We start from the raw sequence: 16,884 nt of genomic DNA on the forward strand, positions 1-16,884 counted from the left end.
AAAGAAATATCTTCACATAAAAACTGGACAGAAGCATTCTCAGAAACTTCTTTGTGATGAGTGCATTCTACTCACAGTGTTGAAGCTTGCTTTTGATAGAGCAGTTTTGAAACACTCTTTTGGTAGAATCTGCAAGTGGATATTTGGAGCGCTTTGAGGCCTATGCTGGAAAAGGAAATGTCTTCACAGAAAAACTAGACAGAAGCATTCCAGGAAACTTCTGTATGATAAGTGCATTCAACTCACAGACTTGAACGTTCCTTTTGATAGAACTCTTTTGAAACACTCCTTTTGTAGAATTTGCAAGTGTTTATTTGGAGCGCTTTGTGGCCTCAGCTGGAAAAGGAAATATCTTCACGTAAGAACTAGAGAGAAGCATTCTCAGAAACTTCTTTCCGATGAGTGCATTCAACACACAGACTTGAACCTTGCTTTTGAAAGAGCAGCTTTGAAACACTCTTTTCGTAGAATCTGCAAGTGGATATTTGGAGCGCTTTGAGGCCTATGCTGGGAAATGAAATCTCTTCACCTAAAAACTAGACAGAAGCATTCTGAGAAACTTCTGTGTGATGAGTGCATTCAACTCACAGACTTGAACGTTCCCTTTGATAGAACAGTTTTGAAACACTCCTTTTGTAGAATCTGCAAGTGTTTATTCGGAGCACCTTGAGGCCTATGTTGGAAAAGGAAATATCTTCACATAAAAACTAGAGAGAAGGATTCTCAGAAACTTCTTTGCGATGAGTTCATTCAACTCACAGTGTTGAACCTACCAATTGATAGAGAAGTTTGGAAACACTCTTTTTGTAGAATCTGCAAGGGGATATTTGGAGCCGTTTGAGGCCTATGCTGGAAAAGGAAATATCTTCACATAAAAACTGAACAGAAGCATTCTCAGAAACTTCTTTGTGTTGAGTGCATTCAACTCGCAGACTTGAACTTACCTATAGAAAGAGCAGTTTTGAAACACTCCTTTTGTAGAATCTGCAAGTGTTTATTTGGAGCACTTTGAGGCCTATGTTGGAAAAGGAAAGATCTTCATATAGAAACTAGACGGAAGCATTCTCAGAAACTTCTTTGTGATGAGTGCATTCAACTCACAGAATTGAAGCTTCCTTTCGAAAGAGCAGTTTGGAAACACTCTTCTTATAGAATCTGCAAGTTGATATTTGGAGCGCTTTGTGGCCTATGCTGGGAAATGAAATCTCTTCACCTAAAAACTAGACGGAAGCATTCTGAGAATCTTCTTTGTGATGAGTGCATTCAACTCACAGACTTCAACGTTCCTTTTGATAGAACAGTTTTGAAACACTCCTTTTGTAGAATCTGCAAGTGTTCATTCGGACCACCTTGAGGCCTATGTTGGAAAAGGAAATATCTTCACATAAAAACTAGAGAGAAGGATTCTCAGAAACTTCTTTGTGATGAGTTCATTCAACTCACAGAGTTGAACCTACCAATTGATAGAGAAGTTTGGAAACACTCTTTTTGTAGAATCTGCAAGGGGATATTTGGAGCCGTTTGAGGCCTATGCTGGAAAAGGAAATATCTTCACATAAAAACTGAACAGAAGCATTCTGAGAAACTTCTTTGTGTTGAGTGCATTCAACTCACAGACTTGAACTTACCTATAGAAAGAGCAGTTTTGAAACACTCTTTTGGTAAAATCTGCAAGTGGTTATTTGGAGCACTTCGAGGCCTGTGCTGGGATATGGAATATCCTCACCTAAAAACTACAGAGAAGCATTCTCAGAAAGTTCTTCAGGATGCATTCATTCAACTCACAGAGTTGAACCTTCCTTTTGATAGAAGAGTTTTGAAACTCTCTTTTTGTAGAATCTGCAAGAGGATATTTGGAGCGTTTTGAGGCCTATGCTGGAAAAGGAAATATCTTCACATAAAAACTAGACAGAAGCATTCTCAGAAACTTCTGTGTGATGAGTGCATTCAACTCACAGACTTGAACGTTCCTCTCGAAAGAGCAGTTTTGAAACACTCCTTTTGTAGAATCTGCAAGTGTTTATTTGGAGCGCTTTGAGGCCTATGTTGGAAAAGGAAATATCTTCACATAAAAACTAGACAGAAGCATTCTCAGAAACTTCTTTGTGATGAGTGCACTCTACTCACAGTGTTGCAGCTTGCTTTTGATAGAGCAGTTTTGAAACACTCTTTTGGTAGAATCTGCAAGTGGATACTTGGAGCGCTTTGAGGCCTATGCTGGAAAAGGAAATGTCTTCACATAAAAACTAGACAGAAGCATTCCAGGAAACTTCTGTATGATAAGTGCATTCAACTCACAGACTTGAACGTTCCTTTTGATAGAACTCTTTTGAAACACTCCTTTTGTAGAATTTGCAAGTGTTTATTGGGAGCGCTTTGAGGCCTCAGCTGGAAAAGGAAATATCTTCACGTAAGAACTAGACAGAAGCATTCTCAGAAACTTCTTTCTGATGAGTGCATTCAACACACAGACTTGAACCTTGCTTTTGAAAGAGCAGCTTTGAAACACTCTTTTCGTAGGATCTGCAAGTGGATATTTGGAGCGCTTTGAGGCCTATGCTGGGAAATGAAATCTCTTCACCTAAAAACTAGACAGAAGCATTCTGAGAAACTTCTGTGTGATGAGTGCATTCAACTCACAGACTTGAACGTTCCCTTTGATAGAACAGTTTTGAAACACTCCTTTTGTAGAATCTGCAAGTGTTTATTCAGAGCACCTTGAGGCCTCTGCTGGAAAAGGAAATATCTTCACATAAAAACTGAACAGAAGCATTCTGAGAAACTTCTTTGTGTTGAGTGCATTCAACTCACAGACTTGAACTTACCTACAGAAAGAGCAGTTTTGAAACACTCTTTTGGTAAAATCTGCAAGTGGTTATTTGGAGCACTTCGAGGCCTGTGCTGGGATATGGAATATCTTCACCTAAAAACTACAGAGAAGCATTCTTAGAAAGTTCTTCATGATGCATTCATTTAACTCACAGAGTGGAACCTTCCTTTTGATAGAACAGATTTGAAACACTCTTTTTGTAGAATCTGCAAGAAGATATTTGGAGTGTTTTGAGGCCTATGCTGGAAATGGAAATATCTTCACATAAAAACTAGACAGAATCATTCTCAGAAACTTCTGTGTGATGAGTACGTTCAACTCACAGACTTGAACGTTCCTCTCAAAAGAGAAGTTTTGAAACACTCCTTTTGTAGAATCTGCAAGTGTTTATTTGGAGCTCTTTGAGGCCTATGTTGGAAAAAGAAATATCTTCACATAAAAACTGGACAGAAGCATTCTCAGAAACTTCTTTGTGATGAGTGCATTCTACTCACAGTGTTGAAGCTTGCTTTTGATAGAGCAGTTTTGAAACACTCTTTTGGTAGAATCTGCAAGTGGATATTTGGAGCGCTTTGAGGCCTATGCTGGAAAAGGAAATGCCTTCACAGAAAAACTAGACAGAAGCATTCCAGGAAACTTCTGTATGATAAGTGCATTCAACTCACAGACTTGAACGTTCCTTTTGATAGAACTCTTTTGAAACACTCCTTTTGTAGAATTTGCAAGTGTTTATTTGGAGCGCTTTGAGGCCTCAGCTGGAAAAGGAAATATCTTCACGTAAGAACTAGACAGAAGCATTCTCAGAAACTTCTTTCCGATGAGTGCATTCAACACACAGACTTGAACCTTGCTTTTGAAAGAGCAGCTTTGAAACACTCTTTTCGTAGAATCTGCAAGTGGATATTTGGAGCGCTTTGAGGCCTATGCTGGGAAATGAAATCTCTTCACCTAAAAACTAGACAGAAGCATTCTGAGAAACTTCTGTGTGATGAGTGCATTCCACTCACAGACTTGAACGTTCCATTTGATAGAACAGTTTTGAAACACTCCTTTTGTAGAATCTGCAAGTGTTTATTCGGAGCACCTTGAGGCCTATGTTGGAAAAGGAAATATCTTCACATAAAAACTAGAGAGAAGGATTCTCAGAAACTTCTTTGTGATGAGTTCATTCAACTCACAGTGTTGAACCTACCAATTGATAGAGAAGTTTGGAAACACTCTTTTTGTAGAATCTGCAAGGGGATATTTGGAGCCGTTTGAGGCCTATGCTGGAAAAGGAATTATCTTCACATAAAAACTGAACAGAAGCATTCTCAGAAACTTCTTTGTGTTGAGTGCATTCAACTCGCAGACTTGAACTTACCTATAGAAAGAGCAGTTTTGAAACACTCCTTTTGTAGAATCTGCAAGTGTTTATTTGGAGCACTTTGAGGCCTATGTTGGAAAAGGAAAGATCTTCATATAGAAACTAGACGGAAGCATTCTCAGAAACTTCTTTGTGATGAGTGCATTCAACTCACAGAATTGAAGCTTCCTTTCGAAAGAGCAGTTTGGAAACACTCTTCTTATAGAATCTGCAAGTGGATATTTGGAGCGCTTTGAGGCCTATGCTGGAAAAGGAAATGTCTTCACATAAAAACTAGACAGAAGCATTCCAGGAAACTTCTGTATGATAAGTGCATTCAACTCACAGACTTGAACGTTCCTTTTGATAGAACTCTTTTGAAACACTCCTTTTGTAGAATTTGCAAGTGTTTATTGGGAGCGCTTTGAGGCCTCAGCTGGAAAAGGAAATATCTTCACGTAAGAACTAGACAGAAGCATTCTCAGAAACTTCTTTCTGATGAGTGCATTCAACACACAGACTTGAACCTTGCTTTTGAAAGAGCAGCTTTGAAACACTCTTTTCGTAGAATCTGCAAGTGGATATTTGGAGCGCTTTGAGGCCTATGCTGGGAAATGAAATCTCTTCACCTAAAAACTAGACAGAAGCATTCTGAGAAACTTCTGTGTGATGAGTGCATTCAACTCACAGACTTGAACGTTCCCTTTGATAGAACAGTGTTGAAACACTCCTTTTGTAGAATCTGCAAGTGTTTATTCGGAGCACCTTGAGGCCTATGCTGGAAAAGGAAATATCTTCACATAAAAACTGAACAGAAGCATTCTGAGAAACTTCTTTGTGTTGAGTGCATTCAACTCACAGACTTGAACTTACCTACAGAAAGAGCAGTTTTGAAACACTCTTTTGGTAAAATCTGCAAGTGGTTATTTGGAGCACTTCGAGGCCTGTGCTGGGATATGGAATATCTTCACCTAAAAACTACAGAGAAGCATTCTTAGAAAGTTCTTCATGATGCATTCATTTAACTCACAGAGTGGAACCTTCCTTTTGATAGAACAGATTTGAAACACTCTTTTTGTAGAATCTGCAAGAAGATATTTGGAGTGTTTTGAGGCCTATGCTGGAAATGGAAATATCTTCACATAAAAACTAGACAGAAGCATTCTCAGAAACTTCTGTGTGATGAGTGCATTCAACTCACAGACTTGAACGTTCCTCTCAAAAGAGCAGTTTTGAAACACTCCTTTTGTAGAATCTGCAAGTGTTTATTTGGAGCTCTTTGAGGCCTATGTTGGAAAAAGAAATATCTTCACATAAAAACTGGACAGAAGCATTCTCAGAAACTTCTTTGTGATGAGTGCATTCTACTCACAGTGTTGAAGCTTGCTTTTGATAGAGCAGTTTTGAAACACTCTTTTGGTAGAATCTGCAAGTGGATATTTGGAGCGCTTTGAGGCCTATGCTGGAAAAGGAAATGTCTTCACAGAAAAACTAGACAGAAGCATTCCAGGAAACTTCTGTATGATAAGTGCATTCAACTCACAGACTTGAACGTTCCTTTTGATAGAACTCTTTTGAATCACTCCTTTTGTAGAATTTGCAAGTGTTTATTTGGAGCGCTTTGAGGCCTCAGCTGGAAAAGGAAATATCTTCACGTAAGAACTAGACAGAAGCATTCTCAGAAACTTCTTTCCGATGAGTGCATTCAACACACAGACTTGAACCTTGCTTTTGAAAGAGCAGCTTTGAAACACTCTTTTCGTAGAATCTGCAAGTGGATATTTGGAGCGCTTTGAGGCCTATGCTGGGAAATGAAATCTCTTCACCTAAAAACTAGACAGAAGCATTCTGAGAAACTTCTGTGTGATGAGTGCATTCAACTCACAGACTTGAACGTTCCCTTTGATAGAACAGTTTTGAAACACTCCTTTTGTAGAATCTGCAAGTGTTTATTCGGAGCACCTTGAGGCCTATGTTGGAAAAGGAAATATCTTCACATAAAAACTAGAGAGAAGGATTCTCAGAAACTTCTTTGTGATGAGTTCATTCAACTCACAGTGTTGAACCTACCAATTGATAGAGAAGTTTGGAAACACTCTTTTTGTAGAATCTGCAAGGGGATATTTGGAGCCGTTTGAGGCCTATGCTGGAAAAGGAAATATCTTCACATAAAAACTGAACAGAAGCATTCTCAGAAACTTCTTTGTGTTGAGTGCATTCAACTCGCAGACTTGAACTTACCTATAGAAAGAGCAGTTTTGAAACACTCCTTTTGTAGAATCTGCAAGTGTTTATTTGGAGCACTTTGAGGCCTATGTTGGAAAAGGAATGATCTTCATATAGAAACTAGACGGAAGCATTCTCAGAAACTTCTTTGTGATGAGTGCATTCAACTCACAGAATTGAAGCTTCCTTTTGAAAGAGCAGTTTGGAAACACTCTTCTTATAGAATCTGCAAGTGGATATTTGGAGCGCTTTGTTGCCTATGCTGGGAAATGAAATCCCTTCACCTAAAAACAAGACGGAAGCATTCTGAGAACCTTCTTTGTGATGAGTGCATTCAACTCACAGACTTAAACGTTCCTTTTGATAGAACAGTTTTGAAACACTCCTTTTGTAGAATCTGCAAGTGTTTATTCGGAGCACCTTGTGGCCTATGTTGGAAAAGGAAATATCTTCACATAAAAACTAGAGAGTAGGATTCTCAGAAACTTCTTTGTGATGAGTTCATTCAACTCACAGAGTTGAACCTACCAATTGATAGAGAAGTTTGGAAACACTCTTTTTGTAGAATCTGCAAGTGGATATTTGGAGCCGTTTGAGGCCTATGCTGGAGAAGGAAATATCTTCACATAAAAACTGAACAGAAGCATTCTGAGAAACTTCTTTGTGTTGAGTGCATTCAACTCACAGACTTGAACTTACCTATAGAAAGAGCAGTTTTGAAACACTCTTTTGGGAAAATCTGCAAGTGGTTATTTGGAGCACTTCGAGGCCTGTGCTGGGATATGGAATACCTTCCCCTAAAAACTACAGAGAAGCATTCTCAGAAAGTTCTTCAGGATGCATTCATTCAACTCACAGAGTTGAACCTTCCTTTTGATAGAAGAGTTTTGAAACTCTCTTTTTGTAGAATCTGCAAGAGGATATTTGGAGCGTTTTGAGGCCTATGCTGGAAAAGGAAATATCTTCACATAAAAACTAGACAGAAGCATTCTCAGAAACTTCTGTGTGATGAGTGCATTCAACTCACAGACTTGAACGTTCCTCTTGAAAGAGCAGTTTTGAAACACTCCTTTTGTAGAATCTGCAAGTGTTTATTTGGAGCGCTTTGAGGCCTACGTTGGAAAAGGAAATATCTTCACATAAAAACTAGACAGAAGCATTCTCAGAAACTTCTTTGTGATGAGTGCACTCTACTCACAGTGTTGCAGCTTGCTTTTGATAGAGCAGTTTTGAAACACTCTTTTGGTAGAATCTGCAAGTGGATACTTGGAGCGCTTTGAGGCCTATGCTGGAAAAGGAAATGTCTTCACATAAAAACTAGACAGAAGCATTCCAGGAAACTTCTGTATGATAAGTGCATTCAACTCACAGACTTGAACGTTCCTTTTGATAGAACTCTTTTGAAACACTCCTTTTGTAGAATTTGCAAGTGTTTATTGGGAGCGCTTTGAGGCCTCAGCTGGAAAAGGAAATATCTTCACGTAAGAACTAGACAGAAGCATTCTCAGAAACTTCTTTCCGATGAGTGCATTCAACACACAGACTTGAACCTTGCTTTTGAAAGAGCAGCTTTGAAACACTCTTTTCGTAGAATCTGCAAGTGGATATTTGGAGCGCTTTGAGGCCTATGCTGGGAAATGAAATCTCTTCACCTAAAAACTAGACAGAAGCATTCTGAGAAACTTCTGTGTGATGAGTGCATTCAACTCACAGACTTGAACGTTCCCTTTGATAGAACAGTTTTGAAACACTCCTTTTGTAGAATCTGCAAGTGTTTATTCGGAGCACCTTGAGGCCTATGCTGGAAAAGGAAATATCTTCACATAAAAACTGAACAGAAGCATTCTGAGAAACTTCTTTGTGTTGAGTGCATTCAACTCACAGACTTGAACTTACCTACAGAAAGAGCAGTTTTGAAACACTCTTTTGGTAAAATCTGCAAGTGGTTATTTGGAGCACTTCGAGGCCTGTGCTGGGATATGGAATATCTTCACCTAAAAACTACAGAGAAGCATTCTTAGAAAGTTCTTCATGATGCATTCATTTAACTCACAGAGTGGAACCTTCCTATTGATAGAACAGATTTGAAACACTCTTTTTGTAGAATCTGCAAGAAGATATTTGGAGTGTTTTGAGGCATATGCTGGAAATGGAAATATCGTCACATAAAAACTAGACAGAAGCATTCTCAGAAACTTCTGTGTGATGAGTGCATTCAACTCACAGACTTGAACGTTCCTCTCGAAAGAGCAGTTTGGAGCACTCCTTTTGTAGAATCTGCAAGTGTTTATTTGGAGCTCTTTGAGGCCTATGTTGGAAAAAGAAATATCTTCACATAAAAACTGGACAGAAGCATTCTCAGAAACTTCTTTGTGATGAGTGCATTCTACTCACAGTGTTGAAGCTTGCTTTTGATAGAGCAGTTTTGAAACACTCTTTTGGTAGAATCTGCAAGTGGATATTTGGAGCGCTTTGAGGCCTATGCTGGAAAAGGAAATGTCTTCACAGAAAAACTAGACAGAAGCATTCCAGGAAACTTCTGTATGATAAGTGCATTCAACTCACAGACTTGAACGTTCCTTTTGATAGAACTCTTTTGAAACACTCCTTTTGTAGAATTTGCAAGTGTTTATTTGGAGCGCTTTGTGGCCTCAGCTGGAAAAGGAAATATCTTCACGTAAGAACTAGACAGAAGCATTCTCAGAAACTTCTTTCCGATGAGTGCATTCAACACACAGACTTGAACCTTGCTTTTGAAAGAGCAGCTTTGAAACACTCTTTTCGTAGAATCTGCAAGTGGATATTTGGAGCGCTTTGAGGCCTATGCTGGGAAATGAAATCTCTTCACCTAAAAACTAGACAGAAGCATTCTGAGAAACTTCTGTGTGATGAGTGCATTCAACTCACAGACTTGAACGTTCCCTTTGATAGAACAGTTTTGAAACACTCCTTTTGTAGAATCTGCAAGTGTTTATTCGGAGCACCTTGAGGCCTATGTTGGAAAAGGAAATATCTTCACATAAAAACTAGAGAGAAGGATTCTCAGAAACTTCTTTGCGATGAGTTCATTCAACTCACAGTGTTGAACCTACCAATTGATAGAGAAGTTTGGAAACACTCTTTTTGTAGAATCTGCAAGGGGATATTTGGAGCCGTTTGAGGCCTATGCTGGAAAAGGAAATATCTTCACATAAAAACTGAACAGAAGCATTCTCAGAAACTTCTTTGTGTTGAGTGCATTCAACTCGCAGACTTGAACTTACCTATAGAAAGAGCAGTTTTGAAACACTCCTTTTGTAGAATCTGCAAGTGTTTATTTGGAGCACTTTGAGGCCTATGTTGGAAAAGGAAAGATCTTCATATAGAAACTAGACGGAAGCATTCTCAGAAACTTCTTTGTGATGAGTGCATTCAACTCACAGAATTGAAGCTTCCTTTCGAAAGAGCAGTTTGGAAACACTCTTCTTATAGAATCTGCAAGTTGATATTTGGAGCGCTTTGTGGCCTATGCTGGGAAATGAAATCTCTTCACCTAAAAACTAGACGGAAGCATTCTGAGAATCTTCTTTGTGATGAGTGCATTCAACTCACAGACTTCAACGTTCCTTTTGATAGAACAGTTTTGAAACACTCCTTTTGTAGAATCTGCAAGTGTTCATTCGGACCACCTTGAGGCCTATGTTGGAAAAGGAAATATCTTCACATAAAAACTAGAGAGAAGGATTCTCAGAAACTTCTTTGTGATGAGTTCATTCAACTCACAGAGTTGAACCTACCAATTGATAGAGAAGTTTGGAAACACTCTTTTTGTAGAATCTGCAAGGGGATATTTGGAGCCGTTTGAGGCCTATGCTGGAAAAGGAAATATCTTCACATAAAAACTGAACAGAAGCATTCTGAGAAACTTCTTTGTGTTGAGTGCATTCAACTCACAGACTTGAACTTACCTATAGAAAGAGCAGTTTTGAAACACTCTTTTGGTAAAATCTGCAAGTGGTTATTTGGAGCACTTCGAGGCCTGTGCTGGGATATGGAATATCCTCACCTAAAAACTACAGAGAAGCATTCTCAGAAAGTTCTTCAGGATGCATTCATTCAACTCACAGAGTTGAACCTTCCTTTTGATAGAAGAGTTTTGAAACTCTCTTTTTGTAGAATCTGCAAGAGGATATTTGGAGCGTTTTGAGGCCTATGCTGGAAAAGGAAATATCTTCACATAAAAACTAGACAGAAGCATTCTCAGAAACTTCTGTGTGATGAGTGCATTCAACTCACAGACTTGAACGTTCCTCTCGAAAGAGCAGTTTTGAAACACTCCTTTTGTAGAATCTGCAAGTGTTTATTTGGAGCGCTTTGAGGCCTATGTTGGAAAAGGAAATATCTTCACATAAAAACTAGACAGAAGCATTCTCAGAAACTTCTTTGTGATGAGTGCACTCTACTCACAGTGTTGCAGCTTGCTTTTGATAGAGCAGTTTTGAAACACTCTTTTGGTAGAATCTGCAAGTGGATACTTGGAGCGCTTTGAGGCCTATGCTGGAAAAGGAAATGTCTTCACATAAAAACTAGACAGAAGCATTCCAGGAAACTTCTGTATGATAAGTGCATTCAACTCACAGACTTGAACGTTCCTTTTGATAGAACTCTTTTGAAACACTCCTTTTGTAGAATTTGCAAGTGTTTATTGGGAGCGCTTTGAGGCCTCAGCTGGAAAAGGAAATATCTTCACGTAAGAACTAGACAGAAGCATTCTCAGAAACTTCTTTCTGATGAGTGCATTCAACACACAGACTTGAACCTTGCTTTTGAAAGAGCAGCTTTGAAACACTCTTTTCGTAGGATCTGCAAGTGGATATTTGGAGCGCTTTGAGGCCTATGCTGGGAAATGAAATCTCTTCACCTAAAAACTAGACAGAAGCATTCTGAGAAACTTCTGTGTGATGAGTGCATTCAACTCACAGACTTGAACGTTCCCTTTGATAGAACAGTTTTGAAACACTCCTTTTGTAGAATCTGCAAGTGTTTATTCAGAGCACCTTGAGGCCTCTGCTGGAAAAGGAAATATCTTCACATAAAAACTGAACAGAAGCATTCTGAGAAACTTCTTTGTGTTGAGTGCATTCAACTCACAGACTTGAACTTACCTACAGAAAGAGCAGTTTTGAAACACTCTTTTGGTAAAATCTGCAAGTGGTTATTTGGAGCACTTCGAGGCCTGTGCTGGGATATGGAATATCTTCACCTAAAAACTACAGAGAAGCATTCTTAGAAAGTTCTTCATGATGCATTCATTTAACTCACAGAGTGGAACCTTCCTTTTGATAGAACAGATTTGAAACACTCTTTTTGTAGAATCTGCAAGAAGATATTTGGAGTGTTTTGAGGCCTATGCTGGAAATGGAAATATCTTCACATAAAAACTAGACAGAATCATTCTCAGAAACTTCTGTGTGATGAGTACGTTCAACTCACAGACTTGAACGTTCCTCTCAAAAGAGAAGTTTTGAAACACTCCTTTTGTAGAATCTGCAAGTGTTTATTTGGAGCTCTTTGAGGCCTATGTTGGAAAAAGAAATATCTTCACATAAAAACTGGACAGAAGCATTCTCAGAAACTTCTTTGTGATGAGTGCATTCTACTCACAGTGTTGAAGCTTGCTTTTGATAGAGCAGTTTTGAAACACTCTTTTGGTAGAATCTGCAAGTGGATATTTGGAGCGCTTTGAGGCCTATGCTGGAAAAGGAAATGCCTTCACAGAAAAACTAGACAGAAGCATTCCAGGAAACTTCTGTATGATAAGTGCATTCAACTCACAGACTTGAACGTTCCTTTTGATAGAACTCTTTTGAAACACTCCTTTTGTAGAATTTGCAAGTGTTTATTTGGAGCGCTTTGAGGCCTCAGCTGGAAAAGGAAATATCTTCACGTAAGAACTAGACAGAAGCATTCTCAGAAACTTCTTTCCGATGAGTGCATTCAACACACAGACTTGAACCTTGCTTTTGAAAGAGCAGCTTTGAAACACTCTTTTCGTAGAATCTGCAAGTGGATATTTGGAGCGCTTTGAGGCCTATGCTGGGAAATGAAATCTCTTCACCTAAAAACTAGACAGAAGCATTCTGAGAAACTTCTGTGTGATGAGTGCATTCCACTCACAGACTTGAACGTTCCATTTGATAGAACAGTTTTGAAACACTCCTTTTGTAGAATCTGCAAGTGTTTATTCGGAGCACCTTGAGGCCTATGTTGGAAAAGGAAATATCTTCACATAAAAACTAGAGAGAAGGATTCTCAGAAACTTCTTTGTGATGAGTTCATTCAACTCACAGTGTTGAACCTACCAATTGATAGAGAAGTTTGGAAACACTCTTTTTGTAGAATCTGCAAGGGGATATTTGGAGCCGTTTGAGGCCTATGCTGGAAAAGGAATTATCTTCACATAAAAACTGAACAGAAGCATTCTCAGAAACTTCTTTGTGTTGAGTGCATTCAACTCGCAGACTTGAACTTACCTATAGAAAGAGCAGTTTTGAAACACTCCTTTTGTAGAATCTGCAAGTGTTTATTTGGAGCACTTTGAGGCCTATGTTGGAAAAGGAAAGATCTTCATATAGAAACTAGACGGAAGCATTCTCAGAAACTTCTTTGTGATGAGTGCATTCAACTCACAGAATTGAAGCTTCCTTTCGAAAGAGCAGTTTGGAAACACTCTTCTTATAGAATCTGCAAGTGGATATTTGGAGCGCTTTGAGGCCTATGCTGGAAAAGGAAATGTCTTCACATAAAAACTAGACAGAAGCATTCCAGGAAACTTCTGTGTGATAAGTGCATTCAACTCACAGACTTGAACGTTCCTTTTGATAGAACTCTTTTGAAACACTCCTTTTGTAGAATTTGCAAGTGTTTATTGGGAGCGCTTTGAGGCCTCAGCTGGAAAAGGAAATATCTTCACGTAAGAACTAGACAGAAGCATTCTCAGAAACTTCTTTCTGATGAGTGCATTCAACACACAGACTTGAACCTTGCTTTTGAAAGAGCAGCTTTGAAACACTCTTTTCGTAGAATCTGCAAGTGGATATTTGGAGCGCTTTGAGGCCTATGCTGGGAAATGAAATCTCTTCACCTAAAAACTAGACAGAAGCATTCTGAGAAACTTCTGTGTGATGAGTGCATTCAACTCACAGACTTGAACGTTCCCTTTGATAGAACAGTGTTGAAACACTCCTTTTGTAGAATCTGCAAGTGTTTATTCGGAGCACCTTGAGGCCTATGCTGGAAAAGGAAATATCTTCACATAAAAACTGAACAGAAGCATTCTGAGAAACTTCTTTGTGTTGAGTGCATTCAACTCACAGACTTGAACTTACCTACAGAAAGAGCAGTTTTGAAACACTCTTTTGGTAAAATCTGCAAGTGGTTATTTGGAGCACTTCGAGGCCTGTGCTGGGATATGGAATATCTTCACCTAAAAACTACAGAGAAGCATTCTTAGAAAGTTCTTCATGATGCATTCATTTAACTCACAGAGTGGAACCTTCCTTTTGATAGAACAGATTTGAAACACTCTTTTTGTAGAATCTGCAAGAAGATATTTGGAGTGTTTTGAGGCCTATGCTGGAAATGGAAATATCTTCACATAAAAACTAGACAGAAGCATTCTCAGAAACTTCTGTGTGATGAGTGCATTCAACTCACAGACTTGAACGTTCCTCTCAAAAGAGCAGTTTTGAAACACTCCTTTTGTAGAATCTGCAAGTGTTTATTTGGAGCTCTTTGAGGCCTATGTTGGAAAAAGAAATATCTTCACATAAAAACTGGACAGAAGCATTCTCAGAAACTTCTTTGTGATGAGTGCATTCTACTCACAGTGTTGAAGCTTGCTTTTGATAGAGCAGTTTTGAAACACTCTTTTGGTAGAATCTGCAAGTGGATATTTGGAGCGCTTTGAGGCCTATGCTGGAAAAGGAAATGTCTTCACAGAAAAACTAGACAGAAGCATTCCAGGAAACTTCTGTATGATAAGTGCATTCAACTCACAGACTTGAACGTTCCTTTTGATAGAACTCTTTTGAATCACTCCTTTTGTAGAATTTGCAAGTGTTTATTTGGAGCGCTTTGAGGCCTCAGCTGGAAAAGGAAATATCTTCACGTAAGAACTAGACAGAAGCATTCTCAGAAACTTCTTTCCGATGAGTGCATTCAACACACAGACTTGAACCTTGCTTTTGAAAGAGCAGCTTTGAAACACTCTTTTCGTAGAATCTGCAAGTGGATATTTGGAGCGCTTTGAGGCCTATGCTGGGAAATGAAATCTCTTCACCTAAAAACTAGACAGAAGCATTCTGAGAAACTTCTGTGTGATGAGTGCATTCAACTCACAGACTTGAACGTTCCCTTTGATAGAACAGTTTTGAAACACTCCTTTTGTAGAATCTGCAAGTGTTTATTCGGAGCACCTTGAGGCCTATGTTGGAAAAGGAAATATCTTCACATAAAAACTAGAGAGAAGGATTCTCAGAAACTTCTTTGTGATGAGTTCATTCAACTCACAGTGTTGAACCTACCAATTGATAGAGAAGTTTGGAAACACTCTTTTTGTAGAATCTGCAAGGGGATATTTGGAGCCGTTTGAGGCCTATGCTGGAAAAGGAAATATCTTCACATAAAAACTGAACAGAAGCATTCTCAGAAACTTCTTTGTGTTGAGTGCATTCAACTCGCAGACTTGAACTTACCTATAGAAAGAGCAGTTTTGAAACACTCCTTTTGTAGAATCTGCAAGTGTTTATTTGGAGCACTTTGAGGCCTATGTTGGAAAAGGAATGATCTTCATATAGAAACTAGACGGAAGCATTCTCAGAAACTTCTTTGTGATGAGTGCATTCAACTCACAGAATTGAAGCTTCCTTTTGAAAGAGCAGTTTGGAAACACTCTTCTTATAGAATCTGCAAGTGGATATTTGGAGCGCTTTGTTGCCTATGCTGGGAAATGAAATCCCTTCACCTAAAAACAAGACGGAAGCATTCTGAGAACCTTCTTTGTGATGAGTGCATTCAACTCACAGACTTAAACGTTCCTTTTGATAGAACAGTTTTGAAACACTCCTTTTGTAGAATCTGCAAGTGTTTATTCGGAGCACCTTGTGGCCTATGTTGGAAAAGGAAATATCTTCACATAAAAACTAGAGAGTAGGATTCTCAGAAACTTCTTTGTGATGAGTTCATTCAACTCACAGAGTTGAACCTACCAATTGATAGAGAAGTTTGGAAACACTCTTTTTGTAGAATCTGCAAGTGGATATTTGGAGCCGTTTGAGGCCTATGCTGGAGAAGGAAATATCTTCACATAAAAACTGAACAGAAGCATTCTGAGAAACTTCTTTGTGTTGAGTGCATTCAACTCACAGACTTGAACTTACCTATAGAAAGAGCAGTTTTGAAACACTCTTTTGGGAAAATCTGCAAGTGGTTATTTGGAGCACTTCGAGGCCTGTGCTGGGATATGGAATACCTTCCCCTAAAAACTACAGAGAAGCATTCTCAGAAAGTTCTTCAGGATGCATTCATTCAACTCACAGAGTTGAACCTTCCTTTTGATAGAAGAGTTTTGAAACTCTCTTTTTGTAGAATCTGCAAGAGGATATTTGGAGCGTTTTGAGGCCTATGCTGGAAAAGGAAATATCTTCACATAAAAACTAGACAGAAGCATTCTCAGAAACTTCTGTGTGATGAGTGCATTCAACTCACAGACTTGAACGTTCCTCTCGAAAGAGCAGTTTTGAAACACTCCTTTTGTAGAATCTGCAAGTGTTTATTTGGAGCGCTTTGAGGCCTATGTTGGAAAAGGAAATATCTTCACATAAAAACTAGACAGAAGCATTCTCAGAAACTTCTTTCGATGAGTGCACTCTACTCACAGTGTTGAAGCTTGCTTTTGATAGAGCAGTTTTGAAACACTCTTTTGGTAGAATCTGCAAGTGGATACTTGGAGCGCTTTGAGGCCTATGCTGGAAAAGGAAATGTCTTCACATAAAAACTAGACAGAAGCATTCCAGGAAACTTCTGTATGATAAGTGCATTCAACTCACAGACTTGAACGTTCCTTTTGATAGAACTCTTTTGAAACACTCCTTTTGTAGAATTTGCAAGTGTTTATTGGGAGCGCTTTGAGGCCTCAGCTGGAAAAGGAAATATCTTCACGTAAGAACTAGACAGAAGCATTCTCAGAAACTTCTTTCTGATGAGTGCATTCAACACACAGACTTGAACCTTGCTTTTGAAAGAGCAGCTTTGAAACACTCTTTTCGTAGAATCTGCAAGTGGATATTTGGAGCGCTTTGAGGCCTATGCTGGGAAACGAAATCTCTTCACCTAAAAACTAGACAGAAGCATTCTGAGAAACTTCTGCATGATGAGTGCATTCAACTCACAGACTTGAACGTTCCCTTTGATAGAACAGTTTTGAAACACTCCTTTTGTAGAA

Source organism: Pongo pygmaeus, chromosome 4, assembly GCF_028885625.2.
Source record: "Pongo pygmaeus isolate AG05252 chromosome 4, NHGRI_mPonPyg2-v2.0_pri, whole genome shotgun sequence".
In the NCBI taxonomy this organism is placed as follows: Eukaryota; Metazoa; Chordata; class Mammalia; order Primates; family Hominidae; genus Pongo; species Pongo pygmaeus.